At 37.4% G+C, this 14548-nt stretch overlaps 1 protein-coding gene across 1 annotated transcript in view; it reads left to right on the plus strand.

The window, feature by feature from the left end:
- The window catches only part of Supt3h (SPT3 homolog, SAGA and STAGA complex component), a 317124-nt gene that overhangs the window by 120664 nt on the left and 181912 nt on the right, over positions 1–14548 (plus strand). The gene's annotated exons all lie outside the window — the stretch shown is intronic.

The raw sequence follows: 14548 nt of genomic DNA on the forward strand, positions 1-14548 counted from the left end.
AGCCATGAAATCAACACCTTACACATCAGTTATAAGTGCCAGTGTGCCTCACGGAGGAGCTCAGTGCTGTGGTAGCGTTCTCACAGAGTGTCTGTCCAAATGCTAGAGTAGACAGTGGTTCACTCTCATACCGTTATAGAAGGCTGTACACTCATGTATTTTAGCCAGTTTAGTTTATTTTCTCTTCCAGATAAATTTCCCAATTTATGCTGAGTGTCTTTTATTTCTGAATTGGGAAACGGGGCTGATGCTTTTGCTGCAACCGAAGATTTACCTTATCTTTGTACATGGGGTTGTATGGTTTTCCATTTCTGGTATTTTTTAGAACATCAGAGAAGTTTATTCTTATACAGGTTGCGTATTTCTTAGTTTCTGTTATAAATTTTTGTATTTTCTTATGGAACTTGTTATTATCAGTGGTGATAAATATGAAAGTTATAATTTTTGGTTATTCCTGTATGTGACCTCCTTCCTATGTTCTTAAACACTATTTGTTTAAGATACAATCATTCTTTCTTTCTTAAGGGTGAAAAGTTTATCCTATACACACGTGAATAGTTTAATTTTCTCTGACATGTTTTCCATCCTTGGCACCTCCTATAATGAGGCTTTCTGTTCACACTGCTGGTAAGATTCTTAATTAGCAGGTAGCTGTGTCTCGCTCCTCACCTCAGGAGAAATGGTCCTTTGTTTCACTACTGAGTCCTGTATTAGCTGGTGCATCTCATTTACAGAGAAGGTTCAAAGAAAGAAGGGCCAGGGAAGTGATTCGATCAGTGGGTAGACATGGTGCTGGAGAAGTGGCTGGGAGGTCTACATTGTGATCCCCGACAGCAGACAGAGACTGAGACTGGGCCTGGCCTCCACTTTTCAAACCCCAAAGGCTACTCCAGTGTCATACTTCTCCAACAACTCTACACATACTCCAAGAAGGCCACACCTCCTCAGCCTAAGTCATCTTCTTTAGTGTCACTTCCCGATGTTAGCCATTGAAATATATGAGTGTATCAGGTCATTCTTATTCGAACCACCACAGTTAGTAAAGTACTCACTGCCAAACTTGAGCATTTGTGTTTGATCATCAGCACCCATGTAAATGCAGAGCTGGGTCTCCCACCTAAAATCCTAATGTTGCTGAAGTGGAGACAGAAGGAGTCCCTGCGGTCTAGCAGACTTGGCAGGCTCCAGTTTTCCTAAAATAAAGTGGAGGGTGCCTGAAGAAGGCACCCTTTATCTACATCTGACTACATTCTCCATAGATACCCTACTCTGTGGAGTAAGGACTAAATGCTTTTGATCTATATTTTGGATGTATATTGAAACGATGTGCAAACTCATATACTCACTAAACCACTTTTATTTTCTTTCTTAGCACCAAGGTCAGGTTCTCAGATTCCACTAATTTTTGATTGGTGCATATAATCGTTCTGCCCAATGTCAGCAGGAGTGACTTCTACCCCCACTGTATTATTTGCATTGTCTTATTTGTGTTCTGAGTGCCAGCCTTCAAAGTGATAGCCTGCAGTGTTCTGGAGTCCCTAATTACATCACTATCAGAGTGCCTTTCCAGCCCCCTCCTCTCCTTCCAACTATTGCTAGAAAACAATATTTTTTCCGATCTGTCTGTCTGTCTGTCTGTCTGTCTGTCTATCCATCCATTCATCCATCCATCTATCTAACCATCCACCCATCCATCTATCTTATTCACTTTGTATCCCAGTCGCTCTCTCCCGACCACCCCCAGGGCTAGAAGGCAGTCTTAAAATCTGGAATTGATTGTGTTTGCTCCTAGCATGAAGATTCTGATCAGTGTTTACTCGCTGTTTCTGAAGTTTAGAGCCTTTGTTATTAGTATTATTTATTTTTACTTAATATGCCACAGAAAAAGTTTATTCTGTTATTTAGAAGTCATGTGATTCTTACAAGAAAACCAGGCTTGCTCATTTAATAAATACTGTTAGTAAAAAGTGCCTTGGAAATAGTGGCAGAAAGACCTGTGTTGATGTTTTTGCTCTTCTTGGGCAAAATATCTTGACATAGTCACTCACACTTCCCCCGAGCTTTTACTGTCACATCTGAGAAAGGAATCTGCAGAATAGGCAGCAATGTGAGTCAGACCGTGCTGGGTAATGTCTTACCGCGTGAGATGTCATAACTAGCATCGAAGGGTACAGTCAAGGCAGAACACAAGGAAAATACAATAAAGAAATGAGAATAGCATCTGCTGGTTTCCACATGTGAAATTACAGTAAAAAGAAATTTTATCACACTGGATACTTAAGGAAAAAAAAAACATTTGCTGTTTCTATACTGTTGAATTTGATTATAATCATTAGAAAACCACTTTATCTTCTGAGATTTTTGTATTACCTTCTCTGATTCTTTTGATCATTATATAGTGATTGTTTGACTTGTTGTTTTTTTGAATTTAATCTTATAGTTAAGTTGTAGATCATTTCTTACTTTCAAGGATCTCTGGAGTGGGGGACCCTCTAAACTTTAAAGAGCTGTTTGTGGTTTGTTCTTACACATAGCAATTTCACTTCAAAACTGATATGTAAACTATTAATGTGCATGTTTTTAGATTAATTGTTATTAAAAACCCATGTCTGTATGAAGTATTGTGGTTTACCTTGTGGGCGTGAAACACACTGTTAAGCTCAGTCCTGCATAAGAGATATAATTAGAGAAAATATATTCTTGATTTACTGTAACTTTGTGAATCACACTAAAATCAGAAAGAACATTAAGGAATAAATGTTACTTATTTTAATGTATGTACAAAATGGTTTGAAGTCATAGCACCTGAGAACTTAAACCATGTTTTCAGTGTGTTATAGCCCAGGATCCTTGGGTATGGTTAGGGAAATGTATGTTCTCTCAGAAGGAAAAACCTAGGCAGTGTTGTGTGTATGGTAGCCTTAGCAGTGAGATGCTAACCTGGGACTCCTGCCTCACACTCTACCTCTCTTTCTTTGTACTCACACATATATTTCTAAGTACACTTCCCCCTTCCTGTAATGCATGTCTCCAGTAAGGACTCACTTTCAAGTTCAAAGGGGTAAGTAGGAGGTACCCTTAAATGCAGATGTGGTATAGACAGAGGTGCACATCATCCCTGCACTATAGAGATAAACCCATAGAGAACAGGATACAACGTGTATATTAAGCAATGAATTATAAATGAAAATCTGCTCAAAACAATTAAAAAGGTCAGCCTCCTTAGGACATAGTTAATATAGAGCCAGTTCTCTCTGTTAGACTGAAACTATCACACAGTACAGGAAGCGGAAGTCAGATACGAAGCATTCCCTCTGGAAAAGAAGCCAGTCGTTACTTGCAATCATATTTTGTATGTAGAGAATGGTAAAAATCTTGTACATTGAAAATGTTTTTTTTTTTGGGGGGGGGAATGAACCAGAACACAGGGTTGAGAATCATCTTTTTTGTCAGAATATTCTTAAGAGAAACCTTTTCCTTTTCTCTCCATACCATACCCTTCTAAGTCAGGAGTTCAGTTCTCCATGTGTGCATTGTGGAGCACTGGGGTTATCTTTCAGAGCCCTTGATATAAAGAGGGAAAAGTCCCCTAGCAAAGCTTTGCTCTAGACCTGTTTTGCAGTAGTTTGTCTGTTGTAACTGCCTGCATCTTTATTTTAAGTCACTGGTCGTTCCCTTAGAGGGCAAGCCTTCCACCCTGACATCTCTGATGCTGTCATTCAAATCTTTTGGGGGAGCCTTTAAGTATCAATCTCAGAACATCCTATAAATCTTCATTAGGAAATTTCTTCTGAAGGTTTGCTGAAAAGTAGTTACTGTGAGCTGTGTGTGCAGCAGCCATTTGCCTAACCTAAATAAAAAAAAAAATTGACCGTTTTAATTTCTTTTAAAAATATCCACTGGCAGCAGTTCTCATTACAGATGTGTGGTTGTAACATTTCATTTTTAAAATGTGTATCCATCTTTTTTCAGTTCCAAAGGAGTCCAAAGAAACCATCTCAAACCTTAAAAATAAACCACTAAACCTACAGTGTTTTTGGTTTTTAAAAATTCTCGAGGGAGGACATTTTTTATCTTGGACCAAAGCTTCATGCAGGGTGGCCCATTTAAAAGAGGCCCTGTGCACAGCCACATTATTAAATGGGAACGTTTTAAATGGGCCACCCTGTAAATCAGAGCTCTTTCCAGTGGGTATTTACTCCCTTGCACACTTGAGAGTGTAGTGCAGGTTTTCAGTTACAGTGCTTGATAAGCAGCCCTCTAGCAGAAATGTGCACATCCAGGTGACATGAAATGGCGCAGATCTCAATCCAGACATAGGGCAGAAGCCTGCAAGTTTATACTGTGAGATGTTATGTTTCCAAATCTTCTGGAAATCCCAGCCAGCATTGTGCAGATCTCCTTTTCGAAAACACTTTTAATGGATGAAATACAAATAAAGTAGAAATGACTTTTGATTTAAAATGTAATAGAGCTTCAAATTTTCTTTTGCTAGAAATCTTTTAAATGAGAATATTCATCTTTGCTATAAATACTGTAAGGTACATAGTACTTAGTATTTTTAATCCAACGATTCCTAACATGTTATTCCTTTTAATTATATATGTATGTGTGCGCACATAGTCTGTATACTATATATTGTCCCAAGTTCTCCCAAATCACAAGTCAAAATAGAAAGAGAAGTGAGAGAGTGGATAACTGGCACTGTATGAAAAATCGTTTTGCCATGCCAATGTCTATTGTGCCAATTCTGGCTTAAGTGATTTGAGATCCTCAGCATCCCTTCCACTTAATCTCCCATTGCCCAAAGCAGTGCCCATATCCCACCTATAGGAGACAACTGCAGGCTTTGGGGTTTTCTGCCTTTTGTTTCGAGATACATGGGGATGTTTTCCCTAGAATCTGTATGGTGATATGAGATAAGGTATTTTGGCCACACTGCCAGCAGCGAGTTTTGAAGTTGCTGTGTTTATGGCATTAAGAGGCAAGCTAGGCTTCCGTTTACCATACTCAGCTAATACTGTTACACCCATATCTGTGTGTGAAACATACATAGTTCTGCAGTCAGAACTTGTAACTTCAGTTGTTAATATCAGTGGGACCTGACTCTCCACATTGTTTCTTGTATTTCTCCAACTTACATACAAGCTTGTTGTTTGTTTATGAGTCATAGTTGTTGCCAAGAATAAGTATTTATTTGTTTGTTTGTAGTTTTAGTCTTAGAACCATTTTAGGCCATTGAAGTTCGAGGATGACAGTTAAAAACTTGCCGTAGAATCAGCCATCATATTTAATTCTATATCTTATATATAGTAGAGCCTGCAGATCAGATTAGAAGTGATTCTTAGTAAAGAGAATTGGAATCCCAAGGTTAGTAAAACATGATGGTTAGTGCGGCCTAGATTGATCATTTTCCTCTAGAGGAGTAGAAACAAATCTCCATTTAAAAATTAAAGCAGGCTTTTTTAAAAAGGCATATCTCATGAACTCACATTTTCAGGTTCTCTTAAAACATAGTACAAATAATTTGAGTCTGTTTCAATAGTCATAGTGTTGTACATTCTATAAAAATTTTAAGTCAATAATTCCTGAATCAAAAAAGACCATGTCCCAGCTCTTGTAACCATCATGGCATTGTCTCCCCTTACTTTAGCTGTGTCTCATTGATTCTCCATCTCTTCTGTCCATAATAGAGTGAGGCTGTGCTACCAAACCTCCTCCTGTCCATTTCATGACCACGTGAAAGCATAACTAACAAAAGACAGTCCCTTTTCTTACAATTTCTGTGTGCAGTGGGTGCACAGTATGCACACACAGGAGGAGGTAGGTAAGTTGTTTTTTTTTGTTTTTTTTTGTTTTTTTGTTTTGTTTTGTTTTTTTTTTTTGGTGGAATCTCTCCCTGAGCCTGAAGTTCACTCTTGGCTAGACTGGCAGGCAGTGAGCTTCTGGGATTTACTTCTCTGTATCCCTCAACACTAGGGTCGACAGGCAGTCATGACAGTGGCCAGCTTTTGTGTGGAAGCTGAGGTTTGGAACTTGGGTTCTTGTGCTTTCAGGGCATGTACTCTTAACTGCTGAGCCATCTCCCATATGAAACTTAATCTCAAAAAGGAAAACAAGAGTGACATGGATCTAAATGAACTTTTCATTTGCCTGTGTTCCCTCCATTTGGAAAGAAGCATTCTTAGAGGTCATTGCTGGACTTATTCAGGACCAACTAGACGTAATGCCCCATGAACACTTTGGATATTGAAAGTCCAGGACCTAGGAACTGAGGCAACTCGTGTCTTCGTTCAGGATGTTTCCATTTTACACCAAGACAAGATGGGTAAATAGGCCTTTAGTGTTTCCTTTTACCTATTAGCACACATGTTTTGGGGGCATAAAAAAGAAACTTACTTCATAGCTGTATCATGTGTAAAAAATTGACTTAATTTTAGCTTGACGACCATGTGTAATCCTTGGCACCTTTTATTTTGGATCTAATCATTTTATTTACTTGGTCATTAAATTATGGCATGTTATTTGAATGCTGTAGAGTTAAACTACCCTGCTCTGTTTCTGTACTGTTTCCTAAGGCGTCTTTAGCAAAGTTTCAAAAATGTGTAACAACAGCAATTTATTTTCCACAGTCTGAGGGTTTACATGTCAGCTGGGTATGGTGGCATGTCTGTAACCCTGGCACTTGTGACTTTGAGGTATTAGGTTCAGGATTTCTATGTTATGCTTGACTGACTATATAGCAACTTCTAGGCCAACCTGGACTACATGAGTTTCTGTTTCTGAGTGCAGCGTCTCCGAGGCAGAAGTTCTTCTATGCCTCTGACGGAGGACCTTACATTCCTTAGGTTCCAGCAGTTTGCCATCAGTTACCTGGCGTTCTCCTAAGTGCTTATGCTAGTTTTCCATCTCTGTGTCTCTTGTACAATTTCCCCCTTTTAATCAGGGTACTTACTATATCGTACTAGAACCTGCTTTAATGTCATTGTTTTAAATTTATTTCCTTTGTCGTATGTCCTGTGTCCAGGATGGTCATATTTTGAGGCACTGGGTGTCTTAATTTGGTTTCTCTTCCCATGATAAACACCTTGACAATAAATAACTTGGGGAGGAAACGTGTTATCTTGCCTTACAACTTTACAGTCCTGGCAAAGGGAGGGCAGGGCAGGAACTTGAGGCAGGAACTGAAGTAGATGCCGTGGAGAAATGCTGTTTCATGGCTTCTCTCCATGGCTTGCTCAGGCTGCTTTCCAAGAGCACCAAGGACCACCTGCCCATTGGTTCCCCTTCCTACAGTGAACTGGGCCCTTTCTCATTAACCATCATCCAGCAAAATTCACCACAGGATTTGCCAACCAGTGTCAGGTGTTTTCTCAATTGAGGCTTCCTCTTCTAAAAGACTCGAGCTTGTGTCAAGTTAACATAGAACTGTCCAGTAGAGCCCCCTCTTTTTGCCCAGCCCATTTAAGTAAGAAGGCACCTTTTGTTCTTCACAGTTTTAAATTCTTGGGGGACTTACAAAAGAAGAGTAGTATTTCATGATCTCTACCAGTTCCCATTTGAATTTCAGAGTCCATTCACACAGCTGAACCAGACCATGAGTGTACCTGATTGAGCATTGCAGCTTTGGTGCTATGGTGGGCTGGGTTTGCAGCAAAGACTTTATGACCCTGTTCCAGAAAAGAGAATTAATAAGTGACCCCTGAATTGTAACAACAGTTTTTTTCCTTCACCCAGTAAAATGACTTTTAAATTATATAATAGTATATTTTAAAAGTAGATCATTTAAAGCTTATTCTTGTAGAATTTCATATCTTCTATGGTCTCAATACAGTTTATGTTGACTGAAAGCAAGCCTTGTGTAAGTCCTTGGGAGTGCCCAGCCTGCATAGAGACCAAGGGTTTGGCTTTATTCAGGGTTACATCAGAGAATATTGGAAAGATGGATTAAACCACGATATAGATTTTGGTATATGTATGTAAATGAGCACACACATATATGTAGTGGACATTTTTATCTGGAAACCCAACTAGAAATCAGGACTTATTTTATTGCTGCTAGGTAAACTTTTGGAATTGACCTATATAGCTATAAAATTTAGCTAATGATGGGATGTTTATCCTATTATCTAAAAACTACTGTGTTTATAGAGTATATGCTCAATTGTATCATTAACACATTTGAGAACTTGGAATTTGCAGACAGTTAATTGTTCATTGAGTTTGAAATAATAGCCTCAATGGAACTTAAACAGGGAATATACTGCCTTGAATTAAAAAAAAATCCTATGAACCTTCAACTATACTCCTGTCTCCTCCTTATAGCTTAGAAATAGTACCATTTTGCAGAACAGAAAGAATACTCTTACACCCAAATTGTTTAGTTACCTGTATTGTGATTTATTCTATTTTGAGTTTCTACTTTTGCATTACATTGCATTAACACACCATACATTTTTACAGCCCCAAATCCACTTTTTATTTTAATTTTATTTTTTAGTATATTTTATCTTTATTCATAGTAATTATATTGTACCCCTCCCTTCAGACCCTCTTAAGGCTTCCCGTCTCAGATGCCTGTTCTCTTTGTCTTTAATTATTATTGTTACATTTATACAAATATGCACGCGCGCACACACACACACACACACACACACAGATACACACATACATACACAAACCTGCTCAGTCTGCTCACTTTGTTTGATGCGTATGCTTTTAGGATTGACCACTTGGTGCTGAAAAGTCACTTAGCTCATCCCTAAGGAAGAATAATTATTTTCTTAGCAGTAGTTAATTTGTCTTAGGTCTTTATCAAGGGGTGGGTTACCATGGAATTTCCCCGGGCATGTTCCCCGCTCCTGTTTTATTAAGTTTAAAAAAAAAAACCTTGGAAATAAATGAAAATGTTACACACTAAAATTGAGTGCACCCAAAGATTATACAACGCAGTGAGCATCTCTGCTGGTAGAGTTGGCATTCAGAACAGATTTACTGTTAAAATGTTTTTTCTCAAGTGCTGCTGAGAAAGCTGGGTGCCAGGCAAATGTGTAAGGTGATTTCTGCCCCTCTAGAGCCCACTGTTCCCATGGAAAGCAGATTAAGAGAGAGGCATTTAAATCAATATCACATCAAATCTTTGTCCTTATTCTAAGGGTACTGTAAAATCATTATTAAGTCGCTTTTCCCTTTTTCCCTTCCTGAGTTCAGCTGCTGTGTTCCTTACACAAGATTGGTATTTCTGCATGGCCTACATTTAGTTGTCAAAGAGTCATCCAGAAGCCTACTGCAAGCACTTAGTTTGGATTATGCTCATATTACCTTTTATCTCATTCTGTTTTCTCCTGGTAGAAGTTGAAATTGCCTAAGTGTCTAAGGTTTTGGTGAAACACTGTAGTATAAAATAGGCTAATGTTGGAGCTCCTGGTCAGAATACTGGGACTGGAAATCCCACTGAGCTCTCCATTGAATAGGTACCCTTGCACAACTAGACCTGTAATGGAAAGAACAAATGTTATTAATATTTATTATAAAGGGAAGAATAGTATAGGTTCTCACCCACGTTTTGAAGTACTATGCTGATGTTAAGTACAGAACCGCAATGCTGGTATATGTGATGATTCTTACACATAGTCTGGTGATGCTAGTATACAGGACAGTTGGCCCTCCACATCTATGACTTTAATGTCTGTGGATTCATCTTTAGACTCTGCCATCAGTTCCTAAACAATACTGTATAATAACTCCTTATGTAGCATTCATATTGTAGGAGCTAATCTGACAAAAGGGTATGTTGAAGTTTTGTTCAAATATTACCCTCTTTTACTTAAGGACTTAATTGTGTCTATGTGAAACCTCTAATTAGTATTCTGCAGACACCAAGCGACAATACCTTTTAATGGTATTTTTACTATACTTTGATGCCCTCATATGTTCATGGTTAATGTACAGGCGAAGCTTTCAATGGCACATTTTAATATATGATTTATAATGATAGTTTGTGTAGAATTGTATAAAAAGTTATTTATACATACCAAAATTTGAAATTCTGGTCTGTAATCTAATGTGAACCCAAAAGATCATTTAATGTATGCTAGATGTTTATTCTCAATAGAATCATAACATATAATTATATCTTAACATCTTTCTCATGTCATCACTTTTTTATACATGTTCTGGAGAATAAATTGAAGCTGCATCTTTTTCTGGGTATACTAAATTCCATTTTGATTTGAGGAATATTGTTGAGACTAGAGATAAATGTTTTCTTTATTTTCTCTGAACAAAAGTCACTGATCATTGTCTAGTTTACATAGTCTTTAAAGATAGTTGTCTTGTATGCTTCATGATTTAAATTGAATCCTTTTCTGAGTAAGCAAATGGAATATATTATGTAGTACAACTGGAATATATTATGTATTTTCCTTTTGGTAGTCACAGATATTTGCCCCGTTACTTTTCACATATCTGCCGTGACTCCCCTGGCTTTGCAGGGTTTGTTTATGTTTGCATTTGCATGCTCTTACATTGGGCTGGACTGATATTTTGGCTTCTGTGAATATAATTCTCAGGAGAAAAGCTAGGCATAAGATTCTTATTAATTAAATAGTATTATAATTTATTATCTGGTATTTATTTAATAAGAACTATAATTAATTTAGGCTTTTGGCATAATTTTGATTTGCTTCTAAAATGTTGTAGGAAGGTCGAGTTTAGTCAGGAAACATTTTTAAAATTCCTCAGTTTTTACAATATTTTTTAATTTTTTTCATTTATTTTGAGACAAGATCTTAATGTAGGCCCATCTAACTTGAACTCTACCCCTGCCTCCTGAGCACTGGGATTAAAGGTATGCACCACCACACCCAATAAACACTTTAAATTTACTGTTCTCAAGATAAATGTGGAGCTTTAATTATTTAGGAATGTGAATGGATAATTATTTAGGAACGTGGATGGATTCACAGTACATAAGATAGTTTGTGTATGGAGTAATACTATGGAACAGGGTAGAAATTTGCAGGATATTCCATGTCATATGAACATAATATTATTTTGGACAAGATGGCAAACTAGCTCAAAGACAGACCTGAAGCTAATTCATCTCTTCATAGTCTACAGAAATGTTATTGTGCCATCTGTTGTCTATATTGGACTTGTTCACCATGTAGGTTAGAGGGCTGTTTTGTTGTTATTGCTTTTTATTTATGAAAAACTGATAACTTTTCTATTCAAAATCAAAACCTAGGTCTTAATATATAGCCAAGGGAATACTATACTACTATTTTAAACTGAAAATTACCATGATGATCTTTGGAAAAATCATAGCATTTACTTGGGGAGATACCAAAAGATGTCTGTTCATTCTAGAAAGGGTGCTGACTACAGACAGGACAAAGAAATAGTTCACTGAGTCTAGGTTGCTAAACTTGAGAGCTTACTGAAGCCCAAGGCTGCTGTGTCAGTAACTGCCCAAGAAAACCACTCTCCCAGCCCTCTCTGCACAGTACATAGACAGTTCTAGAACCTCAAGGCTTGTCTGCTTATACAGCCTTGTTGAGTCTTCTGACTCTCTCAGGTCATTTGCCCTGGTTATATATAGCATTCTCTCCTCTCCCTCCAGAAAGGCCTGCCTCAGTGCTGTGGAAATGGATGTACAACAGACTTATATTCTAAGAAGTAAGGAATGTTGAACCTGGAAGGGAAACCTGATGTCTGGTGACCTCAACTAGGTTTTTTTCATAGTTTGCCCTGAGCTGGAGATGAAAATAGGGGTTATTGTCAAGAGATAGAAGGTTTTGGGGTACTAGAGAAAGTCCTAAAACTGTATTTTATAGATGGACACACTACTCTGTAAGTTTACTTAAAAATCATACAAGTGTGTACTTTAAACAATCAGGTTTACAGGCTATGTAAATTATATATATATATATATATATATATATATATATATATATATATATATACACACACACACACACACACACACACACACATATAATTATCCTTTAGCAAACAAAACAAAACTTTTGAAAAGAATGCTTCATAATTTTGAAAGTAAGATTTTGTATTTTCAAGTAAGCTTGATGTTTGGAAATCACAAAAGAAACAGAATCCTACTTAAATACAGAGTATTTCCCCTCAAGGCAGAAGACAGGAACAATAATGGCAGCTTAGAGAGCAATAGGTTTCCATGACTCAGCATGTGCAGTAATGCTCTCACATGCAAATCACTCAGTGCATATTTGTGGCTTAAAGGAAAATAAACATTGATAAGGATATGTGTGTAAAGTATGAATTTGAAAGAGTAAGAGAGTACAGGCACTAAGATGCCATCAAGATATCTCTCTTAGGATATATGAAAGTGTCCATTGTGTGGATCTTTGCATTTGTCTCTGGGTTAAAAATATCTCAGAGGTAAAAATGAAAGGAGAGGGATAGGGCTGATTAGGTTTAGGAGCAACCTTTGCAAACACTGTATCAGAAACACTGAGATCATTGAGCATGGGAAATTAAGTAGAAAATCAGATCATTGCTTCTTACCAGGAGCATGAGTGTAGGAAGTTTCTTAGAGGTGAAGATGCTGTGTCTCCTGTTGTGAGAAAGCATGGAGGTCCTGGATTGGTTCTCAGGAGGTTGACATCCTCTATAGAAGATTCTCTGAGAAGACACACTGTTCATTGTTCAAAGATGCGTTTATTGAAAAGAATCCTTCCTGGTTGACCTGGAGTTATGGCTGCTTAATACCACAGCAACTGAAAAATCAGTCACTAGTTTATTAGTCAGAAAAATCAGTTCCCCTGTTTGTAAGAAAACTAATGCTTGATATAGACCCACAAGAAATATTTTTTGAATGTGTAAACAAATTCTTTAAAAGCCTCATTGTTTGCTCTTATTACGATCATCATCTTTGTTTAAAACTGAAGAACATGGCTTTGTAGTTCTAGCATCTTAGGCTGGAGTATATTTGGAATCCTTTTGCCAAAGGCTTTAAGTCATTTGGAGTCTTTTCCTCTAGTTAATGTTCCTGAATTGATGTGCAATGTTGTGTAATTAACACAGCTTAGAAAATAAACTTGTAATGGCAAGTATATTGATGATCACATTTCTTTCTTGGAGAGCATCTCAGAGCATCTAATAGGAAAACTTACATTTTAGTCGTAGACAGTAATACTGGAGTATTTCTAATTTCATTTAATTGAAAAATAAACTGTTTTCAAAAAAACCAAGGAAGCATTACAAGGATACTTGTCATCTGTGTACATTCATATGATGAAGTAAAGGTCTGATAGTGCATCCTTGTCTATGTGTAATCATCTAAATCATGTGTTACTTTCTCTTGCTTATCCCATAGGTAACTGCTAATTTTCATGAATCTCTCTGATTCCTGGTTCATATATTATTACATTTTTGCAGAATATTTTGCTTGTAATTTGCAGTCTTGCAGCCTGAATTTGGTAGGCACCTATTCTGTCAGTGAACTGTACTACCAACCCTACCGATTGTTTAGACAATATTGAATTTATTGTAGTGGTAGGATATTTGTCTTAGATAAGGTTTCCATTGCTGTGAAGAGACACCACGACCAAGGCAACCTGTATAAAGGAAAAAATTTAATTGGGGCTGACTTTCAGTATCGGAAGTTGAGTCCACCATTATTATGGTGGGAAGCACGGCACCTTGCAGGATGACATAATGCTGGAGCAGCCGAGGGTTCTTCATCTTGATCTGCAGGCAGCAGGGCACTGTATATATCTTCTGGATATAGCTTGAGCATTTAAGACCTCAAAGCCTTACTCCACAGTGACATACTTCCTCTAACAAAGCTACTCCTTCTCCAATAAGGCCACACCTCCTAATAGACTTGTATGGCCAAGCATTCAAACACATGAATCTATGGGGACCATACTTATTTAAACTACCATCACATCTATTTCTAATATATATAAGACCATTTGAATATATGAGAATATATGATGCGACTTGTTAGAAGTTAATATAAACAAGAGATGGATCTTAACATATCAAGCAAGCAAGAGAAACATTTATTACAAGGAAATATTTTGTCTTGGATTTTTGGTGTGATAGGTTGGCTTAATCATTGCCTTGACTATCACAAATATTTTGTTAATCAAGTTTATGTCTTCCACTGAGAAAAAGATAAAAATATGAAGCTCAGAAACATCAAAATTGAAGAGTGAAATTGTGACTCTAATTGCCTTAAATTATTGATCAAGTCTAGACTTCTCCATCTACCCTTGTGGACAGTGGGCATTCAGTCTCATGGTCTGTCAGAAGATGCTGGGTGAGCCACATGGTGCTTGTGCTTTGCATCTTCTGTCCCGTGCCAGATTGATGGGCTAGGTTGCATGCTAGGATTGATGCCTGTTTATTCATTCTCATTCCACTTGAGAGGAATCTGTAGGAATTATAGTAACATGCAACCTATAAAAGTATAGTCAACTCAGGGCCTAGAAGGTAAGAAGGGAACATGGTGGAGGATGCAGAAAATCATCTAAAGCAAAGCCTTCATTAAACCAAACAGTTG

This window comes from Mus pahari, chromosome 18 (genome assembly GCF_900095145.1).
Source record: "Mus pahari chromosome 18, PAHARI_EIJ_v1.1, whole genome shotgun sequence".
In the NCBI taxonomy this organism is placed as follows: Eukaryota; Metazoa; Chordata; class Mammalia; order Rodentia; family Muridae; genus Mus; species Mus pahari.